The sequence below is a fragment of the Emys orbicularis genome, chromosome 2 (assembly GCF_028017835.1).
Source record: "Emys orbicularis isolate rEmyOrb1 chromosome 2, rEmyOrb1.hap1, whole genome shotgun sequence".
Taxonomy (NCBI): domain Eukaryota; kingdom Metazoa; phylum Chordata; order Testudines; family Emydidae; genus Emys; species Emys orbicularis.
Genome location: NC_088684.1, coordinates 262,778,637 through 262,787,912, shown reverse-complemented (window position 1 = coordinate 262,787,912; position 9,276 = coordinate 262,778,637).

Here is a 9,276-nt window from a genome sequence, read left to right as displayed (position 1 = left end):
GGAAGGCTCGGTTATGCCGTCACTTTCACTGTGAAGTGGATCACTATATTTCAGAGTATATGCTTTACATTGCTGTTCACAAGAAACCCCAAGCTCCTGGTCACCTAGTGTGTATCAGGGGAACGCACAAAACAAACTCCCAAACACCTTCATTCTGTTTAGGAAGTGATCTGAAATAATGCAACAAGTCGAGCAAGGTTGAGCCTCAGCATGAGTAACTTTGTTCTGACATGTTTCCTGCATGATTTGTGCCCTGATGTTTCATGTCTTCTCCATCTTTTCTCTTTTAGTTTCTGGGGATGAAGAATTTGTTGGGGGTCCTCCTTTTCCTTCACCTCCGTCCACGTTAACTTAACAGTTGGAGCAGTGCCTTCTGTGGAGAGACAGAGAGAGAGAGAGCAGGATCGCAAGGAAATAAATGCCCATAGGTCTTCATATGGTCCCGGCAATGTTTCTATGTGTTGCCTCGCTAGGAAGCTGTGAATACTTTGATTCTCCAAAGCAAGGTAGTGTATATTTGAAGTTAATGACAGGAATTTAAAGACGCAACTCTCCCACCTGCACGCTTTCCTTTCTTGAAGTTCTAGGTGATTATCAGAATGGGGATATGAACGTGTATCCGATAACATTTCCATCTTGGTTCCATATTTGTTCCATGCATGGCCTGATTCGCAGTTCTACTTTTTTTTTTTAAGAGCAAAGTTTTATTCTGAGTAAAGACTGAACTTCAATCAAATACACCACCAGCCTTGTTTAGAAACCCCTAAATTACACCACATGAATGTTAAGTACCTTGCTTTAACTGATAGTTTGATTTAAGAGCTAGTCCTTAAACTGAGCAAGCATGAACGGCTGGAAGTACAAGGCTTTGATTGCAAGCTTTTGAACCATAAACAGTGCCCGATCTTGAAGCCTGTAATTACGTCAGTAGCTCCATCGACTTTAATAAAACATGCAGAGAAGAAAGACTGCATGATTTGGCCCTTAGATTCTGCCTAGACCAATAGCAGGAGTGAGTTTAGTGGCATTGATGTTTTATGTGCTATTGATTCGTATTTTCTTTTTCTTATTCATTGACATCTCTATTTGCAACGCTATCCAAAGGGACTTAAATTATACAAATTAAAACATTTCCATAGTTACCATGAACTGGTAGTTTGAGAAATTACAAGTTATCAGCCAATAGTCTAAGCATATTTGTGTGTGTATCATAGATGTGTGTTTAAGTTGTTGTATAAATATATAATATTGTGTTTTAAAATACTGACCAATAAATGTAAAAGCGCTAATTTCCTAAAGTGTTGCTTGATCGGTTGTGAAAAGCTTTCCGTCATACCTTTCTTTGACGACTACCAAAGCAAACTAAGAACTGCTTGCTAGTGTCATTAATAATCGACTGCGTTCAGTACATAATTTTCATTTCCATTAATCTGTTTTGCAGTTTGATTCAACTTCTCCTACATGAACAACGTTAAGAGATTCATCATTCATGCTGGGCAAAACTTTCATAATACTTCGCAAAACTATTCATTAGATCCCAGGAAATATGTTCCTTTTCGGTGTCTTGTAAAGCTGAAATGTTTAACCCTGGGTGGATAATTTAGTAGAAGAGTAAAAGACTTAAAAGGTTTAATGGGGAAAAGCAGCCTTATTTCCATCCCATGCCCATATAGTTGCACACTGCAGTCCACCATTATTCGAGCTTCATCTACTATGCACTATATACCACCGTCTCCAAAGGATTGTTGCCCTAGAAACGTGTTTTAAATCTCCTGCTATATATCAACACCTTGTTTTAGCAGTCCTTGGCTGAATTACAGTTACACAGTTTGGCGCTTCTTTCAAATTTCCTCCCATCACTTTGGCCAAAGAAAGGAATTTTTCTCCTTTAGAAATGAATTGGCTTAATTAGTAAGTAGATTAATGGCAATTGCTGGTGAGTTGGTTTCCAGCAGAGTTTCACCAGAGAGGGTTAATCGGAGTCAGGTCTGGAATCTTTCCCAGAACTGGCTGCCAGCCATTTCCGTCAACCAATCAACCCCATAAACAAATGCCCTACCAAGTGAAATCGGGTTTATATTCTTACTGTCATCCTGCTAGAGTAATTTCCCCAAACAGCGGCAACTTCGCGGTGTGGTTGAAACTGGTAGCTCTGAATTTGGGTTTAATACCCAAATATTAAGAATACTTGAAATGTTCCATGTGATGTAAGAATGTATTTGTTGGGCAAATCAGAATTCAGTACACATGAAAACTGGCTCCAACAATAAAGGATCCTTATCTGTAACAATTTGTTCTAAACTGATCATAATGTGAGGCAATAGCAATAACTTAAGATCTAGAATATTGCAAAACACTCCCCAAATCCATTGCCACAAAATATGGTATGAACAAGGAAAACCTTAAGCACAGAGCTGCACATTTTGCAGTCTTTACACTTATCTTTCCATACTGATAAAAATGCATTCATAGTTTAACACGCAGCTGCATTAGGCTTGCAAAAAAAAAAAATCCCTGCTGAGAAATGCATATAATAGGAAAAACAGATCGGCTGGACAGCAATGTAATTAATGCCAGAAAGGGCTGAGGCCGGTTTCATAGTTTGTCTTTTGAGTATATCAAGACGAGACCTGGTGAAAAATGACGCATGCTTTAGCATTTCAGAAAGCTGGCAACTGGCAGAGCCCCCCTCCTCCCCTTTTAACTTTATGCTGCTGAACAAAGGGGTCGGCAGAACTAGCTAGGTTGTAATGAGTTCTATGTCCCTAGCACATTAAGTGCATCATGGAAACATATTGTATCGAAATAGTTTGGAGGAGAATACTGGGGATGAAAGAGAATGGGTGCTTTGATCAGCTCCCTGGGGTCCTGAGTGCGCACAGACCGACTTGCAAGAAGTTATTCAGCTCCAGCTAGACACACTTACAACACCATTCAAAGAAATTTGCATATCTGTAATTTATCACATTTGTCCCGAACATTTTTGCAAGGTAAATAAAAGTTGTCTGAATAAAAAATATCAATCATCAGAGAGGGGGGAGAGAGGAAACTGTTTAAGGCAGACCTCAAAAGTCTGCTCAATGCGAAATGAAACTTTTACCCATAACATTCACAAAGTTTATTTCAATGAGTCCCTCTGACAGCAGGTTAAATGCTAATAAGACGATTGGCAACAGCTTCCATCAAACCGCTAACCAGCAAAGCGGGCGGTTTCTCCTTGTTTGAGAAGTACAACTCCCAAAATTTACTTCAGGACCCAGGAAAACAGATTTTTGGCTGTTATTGTGCAAAGACAGGGTCACACCTTGTAGAGAGCAACGAAACGCTGCATTCTCTGAGGCCACATACAGACCATGCAATGCCTTCCCCCCTTCACAGCCTTGCTAATTTCAGTATTTCTTGTTACACTAACGAAACTTGTTTGCAAAAACTCGCTAACCCAGGCGGATTAAAGATCCGCGGGTCTGTGCAATAGGAAAAGCCCCTTTCCAATGCCCCACTCGCACAAGAGAAAGGCGAACAGGCAGGCATTGTTCGGCGTTTTAACAAACTCCAGTTAAACAGCAAACAAGAATCTTCAACTTGACCTTGGGAAGGGGCTCTGTGCTCTAGATAATCTATCACCCCACCCTGGTGACAATGATGTATTTCCAAGTATTGCCCGATGAAAAGATTGATAAATTCGCCACTACACAGCCTGAGCGCTTTGGAAAGCGGCATGCGCCTCCTCAGCCCCAAGTCTTGGGGGAGAGCGCCTCAGGAGCCAGCCCACGTAAATCAGCACTGTAGTATTTCTTTAGGGGCACGAAAAAGCTGTGGACAACACTTCTCATATTAAACGCAATATTTCTTTGCTTTGGCGGGGGAACAAAAGTCATAGCAAGACGTCTTTGTGGCTAATTCAGTCAAAGGCACATCCCTGGTTCCCCTGCAGAAAGGTCAGTGTCGTTGTGTATGGTCCACCGAGGGGGTGTTTTCACAGTGCAAACGGAGCCAGCTGTCCCTGTCAGACTCTCACCACTGGGGAGCACACACTGCGTGGCTGTTAGCCACGTCCTACACCTGCGAGTGTTACCGGGTACCAGCCTTTCCAGCGCTTTTTCTTCTTCTTTTCCCAAACTTTGCCAGCCCAGTTCAAGCCCTCACTGACTGCACCGGGAGCAGGGCAAACGCTGGGAAGGGAGAAGCTTCGCAACTTCTTGCGGGTGCCTATGGGGCGCCTACCAAAGGGGTTTCCAGTCTGCGTGTTACATGTTTGAGAAACTTCCTAGTAATTCCACAAAACTTTAATACGTTTGTGTTAACTGAAGGACCCCTTGTTTAACCCAGAGATTTCCTTGCAAGCTGAGGCACCACACGGGGGCCGTAGCCAGCCATAATTCATTTATAAGTGGCTCGTTTTAATTTTAGTTTTATGTGCATTGCATAGAGCAGGGAGCAGTCCCGCAAGAGGCAACTTGTCCCATCTCTTCCATTGCCAGCATTCTAAAACGCAAAACTCCTGCCGCACATCTAATGATTCAGGCAGGGTTTGACTCCTGCTCCGGCTAGCCGGGGAGCCCCAAGCTATCGCTTTAATTGGGACGGGAACTTAATGAGCTGAAGGATTTAGGTTGCATTTCAAAGTTGACTCCTAGTTCTGTGCGCGTAGACCGGGGCGGTTGGTAGGGTGGCTAGAGCTGCAGGTCTGCAAAGTCTTTTCACTGGGATACGTTTTAGGGGCTCTTTTGTGGTTCACATAATTGCTCAGCCGCTGCTCCTGCAGAAGACACACGCATTGCTCCACTCGAGAGTGCGTGGATACCACATACCATACGTGTAGCATTATTGCTGATGATAGGACGGGACCCTCTGGATTTATTCTTCTCTGTGTGTGGGGTGGGGGGAGCGCAGTTAGGGGGGGGGGCATGGCTGAGCGAGCCCGGCTCTTTGGGATAAAGGCGAGGCGAGCCAGCCGGGGAAGCACTTAGCGCCGAAGTTATTCTAATTATTGTAGCTCTGCTGTCGCCTAAGGTAAAAGAGACGGAACAAATCGCTCTCCCCGAGAAGGGCTGTTCGCTCTGTGCTCCCAGCTCCCGGGCTGGGGATGGCACTTGCTGCCCTGCCCCAGGAGAGGCTCTGGCAGTGAACGCGCCTCTCTCTCGCTCTCCAAGCAGCTCAGTGCAACAGGTTGCCCGGAGCAGGTGCACTGGCTGGGAAGGGGGATGAGTTGGCGCTGAAGGCAAAGGCCCAGCAGTCCTGGGGAGCCGGCCCGGGGTGCTGATGCTGTGCAGGGGGCAGGTCCCCCACGCCGGCGCCCCCAGGCTCACAACGCCGCTGGCCAAGCAGCCCGGGCGCCTCTGGCCAAGGAGCTGTGCGGCTGGCACCGCAGCATCCAGCGAGCACTGCCGCCGCCGCCCCTGCGGGAGGGGGACCCTGCTCTGCCCCCCATGGCAGCCGTGTGGGGGGCTCCTTACCCCGGGAGGGATGGTCGGTGCCCTGGCAGATCCTTCGGGGGTGCCCCAGCCGCTGCCCCCGAACCTCCCCAGCGCCTCCTGCGCCCCGGCCCAGCCCTGCCTTCCCGGGGCCCCTCTTGGAGACCTCCATGCGCAAAGTGGCCAGGCCAGTCGGAGAGCCTGCGCCTGCGACCCGTTCCCGGCTCGAGGGGACACCGACGGCACCCGGGCACCGGCTCAGTCTGGAGCTGGAAGCTGCCTCCTCCCCGGGGCCGCCTCTCCCGGCTCCTCTCCGGTTCCCCGGAGATCTGGGAGCAGCGGGGAGAGGCGGGGCGCATGCGCGCCTCCGGCCGGGGTCCCTCTACAGCTGCTGGCTGCAGAGTTTGGGGAGAGTTTGCCCAAGTTTGCCAGGGAGGCAGCGGGCGCTCGGACGCCTGGCTCAAGTCGCTGGGGAGCGGGGCTGAGGCCCCGGGGGGCTCCCAGCCTGCGGCTCGGGGTGGGCTGGGGGTGGGAGGCGGCGGGGGGGGGGGAGGAGAGAGGTCTTTGTGTGGCACAGGGAGACACTTGCGCACAAACGCAGCAGCGCGCTCAGCCATGGAGGCCTCTCTCCAGCGAGGCCACCTCCGCCCGGGCGCGCTTCATTTACAGCCTAAGCCATTCATCCCCCCTCCCCTTTGTTCGCCTTGAAAGTAATGCTGTGAATTAAAAGAAATGACAATATTTTCTGTCTGCTTGAAAGTCCAAGAGAAGGGCCCTTGAGCTTGGCAAAAATCAGGCAAATCATTCATCATGCCACCCCGCACCTGTGGTCTTGGCATTGAAAACCCTTCAGACCTATTCCTATTAAACTTAATTATTCCCCAAGGCACACAATGGTTGAAATGGAGCAGGTTGGAGTCTGTTTATTGGTCGTAAATGTTTTTCTGAAGATCTTCTGAATCTCATTGTTAGCTCGTTGTTTGAGGCTGCCCTCTTTCTTTCAGCCTAGAGTAGCCTTGGACTTTTCAATTTTCAATCGTAACATCTGCTTAATCGTACGGATCAAAATATGGAGACACAAAACATATGTAATGGTTGATTTGTTAAATCCTGGTAATGAGTTATTAACAAGGGAAAACAATAGGCCAGGATGGTGAGAGCCTTATGGTAACAGAGTCACTTTATGTAACGCCTGACGTTTCCCTTCTTGATAAATGGAACTAAGGTCTGAACGCCAGGTGATAGCAAGAAAATCAATGTCTTTAGGGGCCAGCCCTGAGACTTTTTTTCTATGTGAAAAATTAGGAGACATAAAATTTAATTGGCTGATCAGGGGGAAAGCAGTGGTCTTAAGTTTAATTGCCAGTAGGCTTAGCAAGGGAGACAAAACAAGATTTGGGCCTGTTTGTTTGCTTGCATCCCAGCTTCAAGTCCAAGTGTATCATTGAAAATGTGTTTTATTATAACACATGTCATGCTTTACAGTTCCCATATTGTGTAAAGACAATAGTTAATGGTACATTAAAGACAAGCAAACCATGCCAACACGTCTTGGAGACATTGTAAGGGCCTCTCTCTTTGCTTGTTTTAGGCAGCTGCAGTCCAGGACCCAGAAGCACAAAAAGAACAAGTTTGAAATACCAGGTGCATCCTAGAGAACCACGACAGGGATTGATATGTTATAGCCTAGGACATGAACCTAGCAATAAAGATATCATTTCGATTGTCTGCGGCTTCCACGCCATGTAAAGCAAGAGGCGCCTGAGCAGCCTGTTTTCTGGCAGCAAAGCGTTCCCTCCCTGGGTTTCCCTATCTCCCTCAGCCAAATTCGAACACCTGTTGGCCAGACCTCACATCCCGTCGTGGGAATCGTTGCCTACCAATGATTCCAGATCTCTGAAATGCAATTTGTTGTGGAATTATTTAGGACCATTCCCACAGGCTGCAGAATGCTTTGGAAAGAGGGAGATTTACCAGGGAGCACTCAACTGGTGTTTGTTCAACCTCGCAGCTGGTACTCGATGCCACCGAAAGATACATTAATGAAAATGGGATGAGTTCATGGATTTAAGAGGCTTCACACCCCATACAGTATAGGGCGTTAATCCTAATATTGGCAGATTAGAGGCCATGGGAATCACAGTGGGACAATTTCACAGTGCCAATGACAGCCTCTTTATGCGCACTGCTTTGCCGGAGGAGGCTTGCTCTCTTTCCCATACCTTTTCTGTATTTTAGGGCAAAGAGATTGATGCGTTCGGGTTTTTATGGGGTCTTTTTTACAATTAAATTGTCTTTTCAATGGGCTTTAAGGGGCATCACGAATGTTATTGGTCTCAAGAGGACAGTGTGGCCATGTACATTAATAAGCACAGATTCCCCCTTCTCGAAAGGCTGTGAGAAGTTACATGGTTCAAGGCCTCTTTTAAAAATACAAGCAGCCTTTGTGATATTTCTTTTCTTTTTGTTTTTAACATAAATCAGAGATCTCTGGGCTGGCCGTGTGTGTTTCTCACATTGGGAATGTGAGGGGGTATGGCCTATAATTAGTCACATCCTTAAGCAGCCTGCACTGAGAATGAGAAACCACCAAAGGGGAAAATGAGAGGCTAGGTCACTGCATTATTTTCATAGCTGCATATTAGCCATTACTTCCCTCCTATCACTGACGTGAAATACATCCACTTTAGAGCCGATGTGAACTGACTTTGGGAACAGGGAGATTTTAATTCAAACAAACACAAGCTGTAGCCTCTGGCACGGAATTCTCAGCAGTTTTGTTTGTAGGTAGCACACATATCAAAGCAGCTATTAAAACATGACCCAAGCTTTGATCATGTACCGGCTCTTTTGACTGACGAAATCAGTTTTAAAGAGGGGCATAATTCATTTTAGCGAAAGTAAATGCCTAGGGGAAAGGGGCTAGTTTATACATATTACAATTATCGTTTTCAGTGTCGTTGGGAGAAAATGGGCAGGCTGATTAAGACGAGGCCTGAATAGCTGTCAGTCATGCCTGCCCACACGCTGGTCCTTACAGTGCCAAGCAATATTCCTGACCAGCAAAAACCCTAAAGCTACTGCAAAGCTCAGAGTTTGCTCCTGCGACAACAATGCCTGTATCGGTTTCAGCCGTGGAGCTCTGATCGCCTTTTGGTCAGGAAGACCTGGAATGATACTTTCCTTCTGCCTTTTGCTGCAGGACTGTTTTTGCAGAACTGCTGCATTAGAATGAATGGATTATGAATAAGTAAAAAGAAGCTGTCAGTCTCTTTGAAGATTGCGTTTAAAGGGACTTGCCAAGTCAAGACAGGAGAGTGACAAGATAGAGACCCTGGTGTTTTACATGCGAAGCCCGGCTCTTCCGCTTGATCTGCATCATACTAAAGGATGTGTTGAAGCATTGAATCACAAAAAAGTGGCACGCCAGAGAAAAGGTGCCACATAACAATGATGGTAGTGTTTTAATTGTGGAGTACCACATTACCAAAGCCAATTGAAACGGAGGGGTCTATACAACAGAAGAAAACGGTACAACACTTCCATAACTTATAATTAAGCTGAAGTCCGACTAACATTTGACTTTCTAATGAGTGTAATGAGATTACATGCCTGATGGAAGCATTTGTGCAAAAGCAACTTTCTGTGTTTAATGAGGTCCTAATACAGGACAAAATCGAATTATAGTTTGACTCTTTTTCTCTCTCAAAGAGCACTGTTAAGTTCAATTACATTGGTGCAAACTTCTCTCTCCCGTTGCAGAATGGGGGGAGAGGGGAGGTTTGCACTCTGAGACCAACACAGATTTTTGAGCTTTAAAAATAAAAGAATAATAATAAAAAAAAATTAAATAAAAAAACGA